The 18,382-nt window shown below is 37.1% G+C and overlaps 1 long non-coding RNA gene across 1 annotated transcript in view; it reads right to left on the minus strand.

Annotated features, from left to right (window-relative positions):
* Positions 1 to 18,382, minus strand: part of LOC106005110 — a 70,883-nt gene that overhangs the window by 49,300 nt on the left and 3,201 nt on the right. The window lies entirely within an intron of this gene.

Raw genomic sequence — 18,382 nt, forward strand, 5'->3', positions numbered from 1 at the left:
TAGTAATGAATCTAAAACTAGATGCTTAGGAAAGCAATTGGGGAGCAGGAAATCATTTTCTTTTAGCCTGTTTAACAAGAACCAAACTGAGACATACCAAAATGAAAACCTCAATACAGTAGTTCCCCTCATCTGCAGGGACACATCCAAGACCCCCAGTGGATGCCTCAAATTGTAGATAGTACTGAACACTATATATACTATGTCTATATATATATATATATATATATATGATTAAGTTTAATGTATAAATTAGGCAGAGTAAGAGAGTAACAATAATAACTGATAATAAAATAGAATAATTTAATAATACATTATTATAAACGTTTTATTAATGTGATCTGTCTCTTTTTTTTATGAACATATAATGTATTATTTGCCCCAGGGGTACAAGTCTATGAATCATCAGGCTTACACATTTCACAGCACTCACCATAGTACATACCCTCCCCAAAGTCCATCACCCAGCCACCCTATCCCTTCTTCCCCACCCCCCAGCAACCCTCAGTTTGTTTCTCAAGATTAAGAGTCTCTTATGGTTTGTCTCCCTCGGTCCCATCTTGTTTCATTTTTTCCCTTCCTATCCTCCACAACCCTCTGTCCTGCCTCTCAAATTCCTCATATCAGAGAGATTATATGATAATTGCCTTTCTCCCGTTGACTTATTTTGTTTATCATAATACCCTCTAGTTCCATCCACATCATTGCAAATGGCAAGATTTCATGTCTTTTGATGGCTACATAGTATTCCATTGTGTGTGTGTATATATATTTACATATACATATATATATATGCATATATCTATCTATCTATCTATATATATATATATATATATCTATACACACACACACATCTAGGTTCCTTCCATAGTTTGGCTATTGTGGACATTGCTGGTATAAACATTTGGGTGCACATGCCCCTTCAGATCACTACATTGTATCTTTAGGGTAAATACCCAGTATTTATGACAATTGCCATGTCGCAGGGTAGCTCTATTTTCAACTTTTTAAGGAACCTCCATGCTGTTTTCCAGAGTGGCTGCACCAGCCTGCATTCCCACCAACAGTGTAGGAGGGTTCCCCTTTCTCCACCGCATCCTCACCAACATCTGTCATTTCCTGCTTTGTTAATTTTAGCCATTCTGACTGGTGTGAGGGGGTATCTCACTGTGGTTTTGATCTGTATTTCTCCAATGCTGAGTGATGTTGAGCACTGTAATCTGTCTCTTTCAAAATACCTTATTGTACTGTATTTGTCTTTCTTGAGATGTTATGAGACTTTAAATGCCTACATGATGGGATGAATGATACAGATAGTGTGACTTAGCATTAGGCTACTATTGACCTTCTGACCATTCATCATGAGGAAGGATCATCTGATTCCTGACTGCAGTTGACCATGGTAACTGAAACTACAGAAAGTGAAACCATGGATGGGGGACCAGGGGGATAGTGTACTACTTAAGATTGCTTTCCCTTTGTCCTCTTTCTCCTCCCTGGTTGGTGTTGGGCTGGGAGACTTAAATAATGCCACTATAACATCCAGGTAGAAGGACGATTATCCACTTTGGATTTTAACTGGTCTCATTTTTGAAGCTGGTATCCTTGAAGATCATGTTTCCCCACTATATCAATAATCTGAGATGTGGCAGCATCCTCTTGATCTCTCTCCATCTTTCTGAAGGGTCTTCTCACCCTGGCTGAGAGACTGGTAAACCTCCTGAGAGTCTGCTGAGTCCTCATTTCTCACCTTTCTCTTCTGTCAAAACAGAGAACTGCTCACTGCTTTTCATACACCTCTTAGATGAGGGTTGTCAGCAGGCACTTGCTGTGCCATACCATTACTCTCCAGTTGCTATGGTGTGGTGAACCTCAGCAAGTCTACCAGAGTCCCAGAGAGAAAGGGTGATTCACAGAGAATAAACCTATCAGAGAAAGATGGGAAGAAGGGATCTATTACCTCTCTCTTCCTATGCTTGCTCCAAAATTTATTCCAAGGCAGAAATTTACACAAAAAATTCTAAAGCTCTTTCCTTGCCTCTCCCTTCATTTCCACTCTAAATCATTGTGCATATTTATAATAGTTGCTTTAAAAGTCCTTATCTATTAATTCCATCATCTCAGTCATTTCTGTTGCTACTGATAGATTTTCTTAACCTAGCTATGGGTCACATTTTCATGCTTCTTTGCATGTCTAGTGATTTTTTCTGGATGTTGGACATAGTGAAAGTTATTGCTGAGTGAGTACAAAGTTTCATTAAAGGGAGCTGAGTATTATTCTGGCAGGCTATTAATTTACTTGGAAATTAACTCGATCATATTGAAGCTTCTTTTCAACTTTGTTAGAGTGGCTCTAAAACAGACTTTATGACTAGTTTCAGCCCTCAGAACTAAAACTAAAAGTATAGCCTTTTTAGGATCTCTATTTAATTCTGATTGTCAAAAGGCCTATCCACCTTAGTTGGTCAGAATTCAAACATCCCTAAACCTGTGAAACTCTGATTGTTGCCCAGCTTACAGTTTCCCTGTAGTTGCTGTTTCTCTGGCCCTGTGAGGTCTTCTCCTATATACATACAGCTTAGCATTCAATCAAATACTCAAAGGGACATCTACGTGAATTTCCAGTTCTTTTCCTGCTTAGCTCACTCCTCTTTGGCCTTCTGCCCAATAAAACCTAACTGTTTAAGACTCCATAAACTGTTTTCTGTCTCCTCTGCTCAGTGAAGCTGCCATGCTCTTTCTGATTCTACCTCTCTGTATTGCTGTCTAGTAAATGCCTCCAGCCAGAACACTGGGCAATTGTAGGACTTAGCCAGCTTGACTTCCTTCTCTCAGACACTCTCAGATATAATCTGAAAACAGTTATTTCATATATTTTGTCCAGGGTTTTTGTTGTTGCTGTTGTTGTTGTTGTTTGTAACAAACGGGTTAGTCTGGTACCAGTCATAGCTACAAGCAAAAGTTAAGGCTTTTGATTTTTTCCATTTGTAATATTATTGGCAGTCCCTAAAATAATGGGTATCCTTCTATGCAGGTGTTCAATTGAGGAGAGAATCACCATTTAATCATTTGGGCCAGAAAAAAAAAAACAAATAATAATTCATAAATCATATTGTCACAACTTATTTCAACTTCCATAGATTTAAAAACTATATTTATAGTTAATAGTTTTGCTACTATAATGACTATAATGCAGATAGCCGATGTAGAAAATAAGACTAGAAGATTCATCCACAAAACAAGACAGAAAAGAACTTACTCGAAGGGAAAAGATTAGAAGTAAACATGACTTCGTGACTTCCTGGAGAACAAAGGAAGGATTAAATTCTCCTCCTTTATAATAAAACTAAGGAGTCTCACATTTCAATAACATAGGAACCTGCGGTCAGTGACAGATTAAGGAGCTGGTGTCCCCTTACTGCATGACTTGGGGAAAATAAAATATTGTGCACTAGAAGATAGCAAATAGAGGCTCAAGTGAGGAACATCTAAGTTCCTGGTTCCTGGTTCCTGCCAAGACTTGCAATATGATGTAGTAAGGCTAGCCCTAGAGAAGAAGTGTCACATGCACTAGGTGAACATGGGTCTAGCAAAAGTCTTAAGAGAAACTGAAATGAAAATTTATGATAGTTTTAGGAAAACTGAGAGTATATTCAGCCTAACTAGAAAAGCATGTCAAAAAGTTTCAGAGTTCTGAGAAGAGGTAAGGTGTCAATGTTTGAAAAAGATGAATAGGTAAATAGATTTATAAATAATGAGATTGCCCAGAGAATTTCAGCAGCAATATGATATCAATCCATTCAGTATTTTTGCAAAAAATATATTTTTATTTAATCATTTATAATACAACCTATCATAAGAACACTTGCTCACAATTCTACTCTCTCTCCATGAAATGTGGGAAAGGGGATTATGTTAATTCAGATATTCTATGAAATAAATTTATAGTAGATGGTAAAAAATATCACTGATTCAGTGCTTATGCTACTAATTCCAAGGGTCTCAGAGATTCTTTTGTTATATAGTTCAGGAAATGAGTTTTCCTTAATTTGGCCAGAAGTAAAAGCCAAAGACAAAGGCTTGGAAATATTTTAATTACACAGAGATGATCAATGCAATGGTATTTGTTACTGTGAAATTATACTATACTATTATGAATTTTATTCTCCTCCAAATCTTCGAATTGTAACAAAGATTTTAGATCTTTTGTACTGTGAAACTGATAAAAGCTATAAAAATAATCCACTTTTTCCATATCTAAGTCCACAGATACAGAATGAGTGATAATCAGCAATAACCATTTATGTTACCTTTTTTCAACTGGGATGTTTCTATGACTTGTTCATCACTGAATTCCCAGCACTTAGAACTGCTTGGAACAAGTAGATATTCAATAAATATTAGGTGAATGAATGAATTATGGCTCTCATATTCATTCTAGGGAACATGATACCAATGAAAATGAATACAATAAATTCTGGATCACCAGCTAATGAAAGGTCTAAGTGTCATAGAAAAATAACAACAAAAACAAAACCAAGAAAACTTTCCTAACATCACAGTGTTTGGTTTTGTTTATTATTATTGGCAAAAGGTTCAAATGTAGCCACAGAAATGGGTTTGAAATGGTTAACAGCAAAACCCTGGGCTGCTACAATTGGAAGTGATGTTTTACAGCCCAAAAAAGGAAGTGAACTGGAGTCAATGACTCATGCAAAATGGTAGAAAATTTTTTACTCAGCTAACATGGAAGTTATCTTGCAGAAGTCACTGCAGTGGATAAGAAATCTCCTTAAGTTCTAGATATTAGAAATAGAAAAATAAAAGCATTACAGGATTAGAAATTCTGTAATTGAAATTAATTGAAAGGCCCTTAATTGAAATTAATTTCAAGCCAAAAGACAATGAAATGTTTATAATCCATATTACAATTCTGATATTAGTAAGAAGTGATAATTCAACTCAGAAAGACATGAAGTATGAACAAGAGTAGAACCTGGTATATTGGTCAATGGAGAATTTCTAAACATTCCCAGTTCTTTCAGCTATTCTTCATATAATATGTTCTCCAGCTGCTTCACCATCAAGAGATTGTATTACTCCAAATAAAACTCAGTGTCTTAAAATGACAGACATTGAAGTACAACATGACAGCAATGGTTGATTTTGCACCAACTTGGGTGGGCTATGGTGCCTGGTTATGTGGCCAAACATTATTCTGGATGTTTCTGTGAGGGTATTTTAGGATAAGATTAACATTGAAATTGATGGATTTTGAGAAAGCAGAAGGCCTCCATTATGTGGGTGGGCGTCACCCAGTCAGGTGAAAGCCTGAACAGATCAAGAGACCTCTCTTTTTTTTTTTTTTTTAATTTTTTATTTTTTATAAACATATATTTTTATCCCCAGGGGTATACAGGTCTGTGAATCGCCAGGTTTACACACTTCACAGCACTCACCAAAGAGACTGACCTCTCTTGAGCAAAAAAGAATTCAGCCTGCCAAGTTTAGCCAGCAGATAGCCTGCAGACTTGAACTTCAACAATGGCTCTTCTTTGGTCTCCCACATGCTTAAACTGCAGCATTAGCCCTTCCTGGATTTCCAGCCCATGACCCCACACTGCAGATTTTGGACTTGCCAGCCTTCATAATCACATAAGGCAATTCCTTAAAATAAATCTCTTTCTATACATATACACACATGTTCCTGGTTCTGTTTCTCTGGAGAACCCTGCCTAATACAACAAAGATACAGATATTAGTCCTGTATGCACAGAACACCAGAACATCAGAAAAAACACTTTTAGAGACACAATGAAATTAACAATTAACAAAAGGTAAAAGACAAAAATCAAATGCAAACTAAGAGAAGAAAAAAATAGAAACATATATGACACACTATGACGTATCTTTTACTCTGCATGTGATATCTATATACACGCATTTGTACATTGTCATTGATTCACTCAAACATATTTATTTAATACCTGATATATGCTGGCACTGAGTAAGTTATTGAGTCCGGAGGCATGAACAAGACAGATAAGACCCTGCATTCATGGATCTTAGTGGGGAATACAGATAATAAGGAAATAAATTATGATAACTGTTTTGATGGAAAAAAAAGAGTGCTGTGATAAACAAGCTATCTTTGAGCTGAGATCTGAAAATAAAAAGAAAATTTTAAAAAGTAAGGGAAGAGCATTTCAGAAAATAGCAAGTACAGAAACTTTAAAGTGGGGAGAAAATTGGAGTATTTGGAAAATATCAGAAAATCTATGTGGTTGAAAGAAAAAAGAAAGAAAATCTATGTGGTCAGGGCCTAATGATTTATAGAGATGGTTGAAAATAGGGTAGTATACATAGGCAGAGACCATATCATAAAGGGATTCTTAGTGAATTTATTAGGGCAAAGAACAGAGCCCTCCTGAACTTGGAAACCAGATTAGCTTCTGAGAAAGTGAAACCTAGAAGGACCAAGCATAATGCACAAGAATCACCATTTGTGGAAGCGGCTACAAGCAAAGGATAAAACAGTGTGTGGCTGGAGAGTTTGAGAAATATTCAGTTCCAGAGTGACATAGTATAGACCTACAGAAGAAGGACCAGAATATGATAATAACTTAAGCTGAAACATAATCAATGATATTGAACTCCACCTGAAGAAGTAACATTAACAAGGCTGAGATAGTCCTTAAAGGTATCTCTCCAGACATCATTTAATACATGCACGGTTGGGGTGCAGGTAGAGGGGATTAATAGGTTGAGTTCTCACTATCTCTCTGTCACTGCTTCAACAAAGGTAGTTCTACAGTTATCTGTTTTGTATACTGGGCTTCCATTTTAAGAAAGTAAAATGAAAAATCCTTCAAAAGCAGCAGTTATATGTATACGGAGAATATAACTGCTAATAAAGAAAGAAAGAGAGGGCACCTGAGTAGCTCAGTTGGTTAAGCGATTGCCTTCAGCTCAGGTCATGATCCTAGAGTCCTGGGATCGAGTCCTACATCGGGCTCCTTGCTTGATAGGGAGTCTGCTTCTACCACTGACCTCTCTCCTCTCATGCTCTCTCTTTCTCTCATTCTTTCTCTCTCTCAAAAATAATAAATAAAATCTTTTAAGAAGAGACAGAGAGGGAGAAAGGGAGGGTGAGAGGGATTGGGGTGCCTATGTGCACAGATTATCTGATAGCTTTAATGGAAATACTCATATAGAGGAAATAAATGTACCAGATTATACAGTTTGAAGGAATTAGTCATTAATATCACCCAAAAGACTGCTTTTGCTCTGATTCCATGCTTACAAATAAACAACTGTAGTTGGCTTCTCATGGGAGAATATATTATATTCAATATAAGCTTCTGGTCCACATGACATCTATATTTCACCATTAAATATCATGAATATGGTTTCTAAATCAGCGTCTAGCTAGTTTGGTTAGTGCCTACCTGTTTGCTAAATCTGCTTTGAATTTTTACTCTTGAAAAATAGGATGCCAAATGCATGGACTACATCATGGAACTGTCACACTGAGACTACGTGAGACTAACCAGCCAAATTCTCTCTGTGACATATATCTATCTATCTATCTACAAATCTATCTACAGATTTTTATTTTAATTCCAGTATAGTTAACAGGTATACAATATGGTGATTCAATACTGCTGGTCTCTTTTCTAACCACAACCAACTGGAACAAGAGAAACTCATTCATTTAAAGAGACCATCCACAGTAGGAACTCACACTTAACAGCAATGCAATGCAATAGGAAAAAAAAAATCATACCGATTTCATAGAAAAAGATGCATAGTGGCTTAAAGAGAGACATGAAGTTTTAGCACTTCGATTGCTTTTATTATAAAATGGAGAACATAAAGGGTTAAATCTTAAAGTTTGCTGTGTCCAACCCCTTAGTTATATAGGTGGCAAGAGCCTTGGGAGATTATATTAGATCTCTTCTCTGCTCTGCAGAGTAGAGAGTCCAGATATGGACCCACAACTCTATGGTCAAAAAATCTTCAACAAAGCAGGAAAAAATATCCCGTGGAAAAAAGACAGTCTCTTCAATAAATGGTGTTGGGAAAATTGGACAGCTATGTATAGAAGAATGAAACTTGAACATTCTCTTACACCATACACAAAGATAAACTCAAAATGAATGACAGATCTGAATGTGAGACAGGAATCCATCAAAATCCTAGAGGAGAATATAGGCAGTAACCTCTTTGACATCAGCCACAGCAACTTTGTTCAAGACATGTCTCCAAAGGCAAAGGAAACAAAAGCGAAAATGAACTTTTGCGACTTCATCAAGATAAAAAGCTTCTACCCAGCAAAGGAAACAGTCAATAAAACAGAGGCAACCCATGGAATGGGAGAAGATACTCACAAATAACACTACAGACAAAGGGCTGATATCCAAGATCTATTAAGAACTCCTCAAACTCAACACACACAAAACAGATAGTCACATCAAAAAATGGGCAGAAGACATAAACAGACACTTCTCCAAAGGACATACAAAGGGCTAACAGACACATGAAAAAATGTTCATCATCATTAGCCATCAGGGAGATTCAACTCAAAACTACATTAAGATACCACCTTAAACCAGTTAGAATGGCCAAAATTAACAAGACAGTAAACAACATGTGTTGGAGAGGATGGGGAGAAGGGGAACACTCTTACACTGTTGGTGGGAATGCAAGTTGGTACAGTCATTTTGGAAAACAGTGTAGAGATTCCTTAAGAAATTAAAAATAGAACTACCCTATGACCTGCAATTGCACCACTGGGTATTTACCCCAAAGATAAAAATGTAGTAAACAGAAGGGCCATCTGTACCTCAATGTTCATAGCAGCAATGGCCACTATCGCCAAACTGTGGAAAGAGCTGAGATGCCCTTCAACAGACAAATGGATAAAGATATGGTCCATATATACACCTCCATCAGAAAGGATGAATACCCAACTTCTGTATCAACAAGGACGGGACTAGAGAAGATTATGCTGAGTGAAATAAGTCAAGCAGACAGAGTCAATTCTCATATGGTTGCACTTACTTGTGGGGCATAAGGAATAACATGGAGGACATTAGGAGAAGGAAAGGAGAATGAACTGGGGAAAATCAGAGGAGGAGACGAAGCATGAGAGGCTGTGGAATCTGGGAAACAAACTGAGAATTTTGGAGGGGAAATGGGAGGGGGGATAGGTGAGCCTGGTTGTGGCTATTAAGGAGGGAACATATTGCATGGAGCACATGGAGCACTGGGTGCATAAACAATGAATCTTGGAACACTAAAAAAAAGAAAAAAGTTTGCTCTGTTAAGGGACATCACTCCAGTGGTTAAGATGGGGGCAGGGGGAATCCTCAGAGAAATACTGTGGGTGCCTGAGTGTGGCAGATGTCCCAGGAATCAGAGCAGGGAAGACAGCTACAAAAATAGAGCCAGAGAGTGGGCTCTCAGCTCAGGGTTGCCATAAACTGTGACTCTCAGCACAGTAGGGCCATTAGTCTTCAAGTAGGGACAAAGTAGGGACACAATAAGTGGCAGATCCGGGGAACTCCCCTTCTTCTCCCAGGAGGAGCTGCATAGGAACCCACCATGGGAATCTGCTGGGTTTGGAGACTCCAAATGGAGTTATGCGCCAGAGATAGAAAAGTTCAGTCACAGGCCAGGTGAGCACAGAGTACAGCCAGAGACTAGGGAGACACAAGTGACTGCTTTTCTCTGATGGCGCACTGAGGAGTGGGCCCAGAGTGAAAGACCTCCCCCCCCTCGTTAACTAATTAACTGCTCTTTTGTTGTGTAAGAGTACCCCTCCTCCCCTTGCAATGAAAAGACCCTTCCCCCAGGGTTGAATTCAATGTAACTGCTCTTTTGCCTTTCTGTAACCCCTTGGCTTTTAGGGCATGATACTTGTCTCCTGTTTGAACAAGATACCTTCTCCTAATAGCCGAGGCATGGTCACGCAGGCAAGGGGGCTGCATGGTCACGTAGGTCACGTAGACAGGGGGCTGCATAGTCACGTAGACAGGATGTCTTTCTGCTGAGTAATAAGGTCAAACTTCCCCTCTTTGTTTCCCCTTCCCGCCTTTCTCTTCGCGTGAGGGGGTCTTCCAAAGCCAATCCGCTAACACCAAGTATGCCTTTTTTCAAATGTTCAAATTGTCAGCCAATCGGCCCCGTCCCATCCGGGACTTGTTTGTACCTGTCTATAAAAATCCTGCACCACCCCAGCCTGGTGTGCTCAGCTAGCAGGAGCTGCTGACCACCCGCAGGCGCCCGCGCTACAATAAAGAACCTCTTGCTGTTTGCATCCTGTGGCAGTGTTGAATTCTTGGGTAAGGGGATCCGCGGGTCTTTCAAGAGCTCCAGAGATTAGGAGGCCACCATTTTTATTCTCTTCCTCTAAAGCTGCAAAGAAAGCTTTCAGGGAATAAAAGCTATCAAGAGCAAACCCAAGCAGGTTACTTAGCCTGTTTCTAGCAAGGATGGTGCAATTCCACCTGGGGCAAAGACATCTGAGAATCAGTGCAACATGTCCCTCCCTCAGAATATTAGCAAGAACATCCAGCCACAGCTAAGTTTACTAATCAATGTGAACTGCAAAACTCCAGCTTTAGGGAATATAGCACACAGAATTTATGGCTTTTTTCCCATGATTATTTCATCTTTCGAAGTTAATTTCTTAAATTTTCTTTATTTTTCTTTTTCTATTTCTTTTTTCCCTCTTTCCTTTTTCAACCAACATCTTATCAATTCCTTTTTAAAAATCTTTTTTAATTTCCACTTTTACAGTCATATTCTATCCTTCATTGTATTTAACCTTATTTTTTGTACATATGTAAGTTTTTCTTTCTTTAAAATTTTGGGATACAGCTTTTTCTAACAGACCAAGGTATACCCTAAATCTAGTGTATGGCTTTGTTTTAGACTCCCACCTGATCACATTCCCTTTTTTTTTTTAATTTTTTTTCTTTTTTCAACCAATTTCTTATCTTGTCAATTCCCTTTTTTAAATCTTTTTTAATTTTCATTTTTACAGTCATACTCCATACCTTCATTGTATTTACCCTAATTTTTGTGTATATATTTAAGTTTTACCTTCTTTAAAACTTTGGGAGGCAGTTTCTTTAACAGAACAAAATACACCCAAAATCTAGTGTGTGGCTCTGTTCTATTCACCAGCCTGATCATGTTCTTTTTTCCTTTTTTTTTTTTTCTTTTCCCCCTGGTTTCGGATCTCTTCTGATTTGGTTAGCATATATTTTTCCGGGGTCATTGTTACCCTTTTAGCATTTTGTTCTCTCATTCATCTATTCTTCTCTGGACAAAATGATAAAACAGAAAAACTCACCTCCAAAAAAAAAAAAAACATGAGGCAACATGGACTGACATGGAACCTAATCAATATGGACATTAGTAAGATGTCAGAACTAGTATTTAGAATGATGATTATAAAGGTACTAGCTGGGCTTGAAAAAAGCATAGAAGATACTAGAGGATCCCCTTCTGGAGAAATAAAATCTAACCAGTTAAAATAAAAAATGACAGAAAATAAAGAAGCTGAGAAAAAGAGAGATAAACAACTACAGGATCACCAGGGGAGATTTGAAGAGATAAGTGATATCATAAAGTGAAACAATACTAGAATAATTGGGATCCCAGAAGAAAAAGAAAGAGAGAGGGGGACAGAAGGCATATTGACACAAATTATAGCAGAGAATTTCCCTAATCTCGTGAAGGGAATAAGCATCAAAATCCAGGAGGCACAGAGAACCCCCTTCAAAATCAGTGAAAATGGGTCAACACCCAAACATCTAACAGTAAAACTCTCAAATCTCAGAGACAAAGAGAAAATCCTGAAAGCAGCTTGAGACAAATGGTCTGTAACCAACAACAGTAGAAATATTACTCTCAGTAGACCTATCCAGAAAAGACTGGCTTGATATATTCAGGGCACTAAATGAGAAAAATACGCAGCCAAGAATACTATATCCAGCTAGGCTGTCATTGAAAATAGAAGAGATAAAAAGCTTATAGGACAAAGAAACACTAAAAGAATTTGTGATCACCAAATCAGCCTTACAAGAAATATTGAAAGGGGTCCTCTAAGCAAAGAGAGCCTAAAAGTAATATAAACCAGAAAAGAACAGAGATACAGTAACAGTCACCTTATAGGAAATACATTGGCACTCAATTCATAACTTTCTATAGTTAGCCTGAGTGTAAATGGGCTAAATGCCCCAATCAAAGATATAGAGAATCAGATTGGATTAAAAAAGCAAGACCCATCAATATATTGTCTCCAAGAGACTCATTTTAGACCCAAAGACACCTCCAGATTTAAAGTGAGGATGTAGAAAACCATTTTCCATGCTAATGGACACCAAAAGAAAGTGGGGGTGGCAATTCTTAGATGAGACAAATTAGATTTTAAACCAAACACTATAATAAGAGATGAGAAAAGGCACTGTACATATTTAAAGAGTCTATCCCAACAAAAACATCTAACAATTGTAAATATTTATGCCCTTAACATGGGAACAGCCATATATAAGCCTATTATAACAAAATCAAAGAAACACATTGACAATAATACAATAATACTAGTGGACTTTAACACCCCCCCACCAAAATGGGCAGATCATCTAAGCAAAAGATCAACAAGAAAATAAGGGCTTTAAATGACACACTGGACCAGTTGGACTTCCAGATATATTCAGAACATTCAAGCCCAAAGCAACAGAATACACATTCTTCTCTAATACACATGGAACATTCTCCAGAATAGATCAGTTCTGGTCTCAACCAGTATCAAAAATTGGGATCATTTCCTGCATATTTTCAGACCATAATTCTTTGAAACTATAACTCAGTCACAATAGAAAAGAACTCAAATACATGGAGGCTAAAGAGCATCCTTCTAAAGAATAAATGGGTCAACCAGGAAATTAAAAAAGAATTTTAAAAATTCAGGGAAACAACAAAAATGAAAACACAACTGTTCAAAATCTTTGAGCTACAACAAAGGCAGTCCTAAGAGCGAAGTATAATATAGCAATACAAGACTTTCTCAGGAAACAGGAAAGGTCTCAAATCACAACCTAACCATACACATACAAAGAAGTTAGAGAAAGAATAGCAAATAAAGCTTAAATACAGCAGGAGAAGAGAAATAATAAAGATCAAAGCAGAAATCAATGAAATAGAAACCAAAAGAACATTAGAACAGATCAAAGAAAGTAGGAGCTAGTTCTTAGAACTAATAAGATTGATAAATCCCTAGCCAGGCTTATCAAAAAGAAAAGAGAAATCCCCAAATAAATAAAATCATGAATAAAAGAGGAGAGATCACAAGCAATGCTAAAGAAATATACAATTATAAGAACATATTATGAGAAGCTATATGTCAGCAAATTAGATAATCTGGAAAAAATGGGTGCATTCCTAGAGAAGTATAAACCACCAAAATTGAACCAGTATGAAATAGAAAACTGAACAGATGTTGGGGCGCCTGGGTGGCTCAGTGGTTAAATCCTCTGCCTTCGGCTCAGGTCATGATCTCAGGGTCCTGGGATCAAGCCCCACATCAGGCTCTCTGCTCAGCGGGGAACCTGCTTCCTCCTCTCTCTCTGCCTGTATCTCTGCCTACTTGTGATCTCTGCCTGTCAAATAAATAAATAAAATCTTTAAAAAAAAAAAAACTGAACAGATGCAAAACCAGTAAGGAGATTGAAGTAGTCATCAAAAATCTCCCAATAAACAAGAGCCCAGGGCCAGACGGCCTCCCAGGGGAATTCTACCAAACATTTAGAGAAAAGTTAATACCTATTTTCCTGAAACTGTTCCAAAAAATAGAAATGGAAGGAAAACTTTGAAACTCTTTTTATGAGGACAACACCTCCTTGATCCCAAAACAGGATAAAGACCCTACCAAACAGAATAACAGACCAATATCCATGATGAACAAAAATTCTCACCAAAATACTAGCTAATAGGATCTAACAGTACATTAAAAGGATTATTCACCATGACCAAGTGGGATTTATTCCAAGGCTGCAAGGTTGATTCAACATCTGCAAATCAGTCAATGTGATACAACACATTAATAAAAGAAAGAACAAGAACCATATGATACTCTCAATAGATGCTGAAAAAGCATTTGACAAAGTACAGCATCCTTTCTTGATCAAAACTCTGCCAAGTGTAGGGATAGAAAGTACATACCTCAATATCATCAAATCCATCTCTGAAAAACCCAAAGCAATTATCATTCTCAATGGGGAAATACTGAGAGCTTTCCCCTAAGGTCAGGAACACGGCAGGGATGTTCACTGTCACCACTGCTATTCAACATAGTACTAGAAGTCCTAGCCTCAGCAATCAAACAACAAAAAGAAATAAAAGGCATCCAAATCAGCAAAGAAGTCAAATTCTCACTCTTTGCAGATGATATGATACTTTATGTGGAAAACCCAAAAGACTCCACTCCAAAACTGCTAGAACTCATATAGAAATTCAGTAAAGTGTCAGGATATAAAATCATTGCACAGAAATCAGTGGCATTTCTATACAACATCTGAATTGGCAGAAGAAAGAGAAATTAAGGAGTCGATCCCATTTACAATTGCACCCAAAACCACAAGATACATAGGAATAAACCTAACCAAAAAGGCAAGGAATCTGTACTCAGAAAATGATAAAATACTTGTGAAAGAAATGGAGGAAGACACAAAGAAATGGAAACACATTCCATGCTCATGAATTGGAAGAACAAATATTGTGAAAATGTCTATGCTAGCTAGAGTTATCTACACATTGATTGCAATCCCTATCAAAATACCATGAACTTTTTTCAAAGAAATGGGATATAACCAATCCTAAAATTTATATGGAACCAGAAAACACCCTGAATAGCCAGAGGAATGTTGAAAAAGAAAGCCAAAGTTGGTGGCATCATAATTCCAGACTTCAAGCTCGATTACAAAGCTCTAATCATCAAGACACTATGGTACTGGCACAAAAACAGACACATAGATCAATGGAACAATAGAGAGAGCCCTGAAATGGACCCTCAACTCTATGGTCAACTAATCTTCAATAAGGCAGGAAAGAATGTGAATGGAAAAAAGACAGTCTCTTCGACAAATAGTGTTGGGAAAATTGAACAGCCATATGCAGAAGAATGAAAATGGACCATTTCCTTACACTACACATAAAAATAGACTTGAAATGGATAAAAGACCTCAGTGTGAGACAGAAATTCATCAAAATCCTTGAGGGGAACACAGGCAGCAACCTCTTTGACCTCAGCCACAGCAACTTCTTCCTAGACACATTGCCAAAGACAATGGAAGCAAAGGCAAAAATGAACTATTAGGACTTCATCAAGATTAAAAGTTTTTGCACCAAAAGAAACAGTCAACAAAACCAAAAGACAACTGACAGAATGGGAGAAGATATTTGCAAATGACATATCAGATAAAGGCTAGTATCCAAAATCTATAAAGAAATTATCAAACTCAACACCCAAAGAACATAATCCAATCAAGATATAGGGAGAAGACATGAACAGACATTTCTGCAAAGAAAACATCCAAATGGCCAACACATGAAAAAATGCTCAACATCACTTGGCATCAGGGAAATACAAATTGAAACCTCAATGAGATACTGCTTTCCACCAGTCAGAATGCCTAAAATTAATAAGTCAGGAAAGGACAGATGCTAGTGAGGATGCAGAGATAGGGGAATCCTCCTACACTGCTGGTGAGAATGCAAGCTGGTGCAGCTACTCTGGTAAACAGTATGGAGGTTCCTCAAAAAGTTGAAAATAGAGGTATCCCAGGACCCAGCAATTGCACTACTGGGTATTTACCCCAAATATACAAAGGTAATGATCTGAAGGGGCATGTGCACTCTGATGTTTATAGCAGCAATGACCACAATAGCCAAACTTTGGAAAGAACCTAGATATCTATCAACAGATAAATGGATAAAGAAGATGTGGTAAATATATACAATGGAATATTATGTAGCCATCAAAAATGAAATCTTGCCATTTGCAACAACGTGGATAGAACTAGAGGGTATTATGTTAAGCAAAATAAGCTGATATAAGAAAGACAATATCATATGATCTCGCTGATAATGTGGAATTTGAGAAACAAGGCAGAGGATCATAAATAAAGAGAAGAAAAAATGAAACAAGACAAAACCAGAGAGGGAGACAAAGTATAAGAGACTCTTAATCTCAGGAAACAAACTGAGGGTTGCTTGAGTGGAGGGTGGTGGGAGGGATGGGGTGGCTGCGTGATGGAGTTTGGGGAAGGTATGCGCTATGGTAAGCACTATGAATTGCATAAGACTGATGAATCACCCTGGCACCCCTGAAACAAAATACGTTAATAAAAATAAAATTATGTTAATAAAAATAAATAGATAATTAAATATTTAATAAATATATTATATTATATTATATTATAATTAAATAAATAAATAAGTAAATAAACAAGGTGCATAGGATCATAGTTTAATCTTTACCCAGACATGCTCAGTCTTCCAATGGATTCCATTAAGGATAGGGCAATATACTAAAACAGTAATAGATTTCTAGTCTTAAAATTCTCCTTTGGTGCTGCCATCAACAAAATTAAAAAGCAGTTACTAATTAAAAGTTAAAAGGCAATCAATTACTCTTTTTCAGAGAAATGTCCAAATTGCATTAAAAATGAGTATCAAGTCAACCCAAAATGTATTGACAAAAAATATATTTATTTAGCATCAAATTGCCAATTTTTCTTGATTATAATCGTGACATGTACCCTGCTGGTGTAGTATTCTGAGAAACTGCCACAAAAAGAATCTAAGAAATGTGTGTGTTTGTATCTTTTAAGCTTTCTGGACAAAATACCTGGAGATAAGCACACTGACCTACTCCATGTATCATACACGTCTTTTTAACTGTTTTTCCTCCCCAACAATCAAGATGGATTTGTTCTGAAATATCCTCATCCTATTCTGTCTTTTTTGTAAACATAGGCAAACATGGGGAAAAAAATGGCTGGCTGAGAACAGCACTGCAGATGGCCACTGTGTATGGTCTAGTATTGCACATCTCTGGGAGTGCCACATATGTCATACATGGATTATGATGTAAACACAACAACCCCAACACCCTCATCCCATGCGGGGGGTTGTGCAATATTCACCCCTGGGTCTGTTCAGAGCTAACTGGCCTAAATAAAATTAGTGATTATCTTTCCTCTTAAAAAAATTCAAAATTACTGAGCTAATCAATCCTAGACCATGAAATCTGAGCTAACTTATATTAAAATAATAACCTCACCAAAACATTTACCAGCAACTAAAATATGGAGAAGGTGTTAGAGATATAACTATCTTAAAATGACTCTACACAGTAGGTCCCAATAACTTACTCCTGAATCTTTGTTTAATTGGCAGTAGGTTTTCTGGTAAAGGATAGAAAACTTGATACCCACAACGATCTTACAGCACCCTCATGTGGATAAATATTTGACAATGTTTTTCTTAAAGGGATGTGTTAATCTGTGATATGAAAAATAAGAAGAAAAGGTGGTATAATCCTTTCAAAGACTTCTGCATGAATGAACCTTTATCAGAACAAGTCTGAATTATTTCTCTAATAATGAGGATGAATTTTTGGCTGATTTAGCCATATTTTCCATTTAGTATTCCTCCTTCTTCCCTGAATTAACCCAGGGTGACTCTAAATATAACTCTGAGTAGAACAAAGCTCTATCTTCTATGGAAGCAAAGATGCCTTTTGCACTGTGTGCCTATGAATGAAACCAAGTGGCCCCATAATAGGGGGGAAAAAAGGTTCAAGGCTATCTTTAGAAGTTAACATAATAGGTATTTTTAAAATAAAATATGCTCTATACATGTATATTTACAAACTACATTCTTAGAGAGCATGGTTTCAGCTGACCCTCTAGATGGTATGGCATGGTAGAAAGAGTACTAGATATCCAGTAAGACACTGTGGATTCTAAAGTTAGTTTTTGAACTATTCTTAACCCTTCCATATCTGTTTTTTAATTTTTTAAATGGCAGTAGAAATAGCAGAAGCTACTAGTTGGTGGCTTCCTAGTATACTCAAGATTCCTTTCATTCCAAACCATAAATTTACTCAATTTGGCTTAAGAAACAATTAAAAAAGGGATTTTTTAAAGAAATAAATTGGGGGGAAAATTGCTGAAAAGTTAAAGGGAGGATTATTAACATACCTTTATGGTCTTATCTGGGTCCACCCACACTTCCCTGATACAAACACCTCATCCTTAACTCCAGGGGAGGATGAGGCTTTTTGATATTGTTTACATCAGAATTA

The sequence above is a fragment of the Mustela putorius genome, unplaced genomic scaffold, assembly GCF_011764305.1.
Source record: "Mustela putorius furo isolate JIRA1106 unplaced genomic scaffold, ASM1176430v1.1 tig00003834_pilon_pilon_pilon, whole genome shotgun sequence".
Taxonomy (NCBI): domain Eukaryota; kingdom Metazoa; phylum Chordata; class Mammalia; order Carnivora; family Mustelidae; genus Mustela; species Mustela putorius.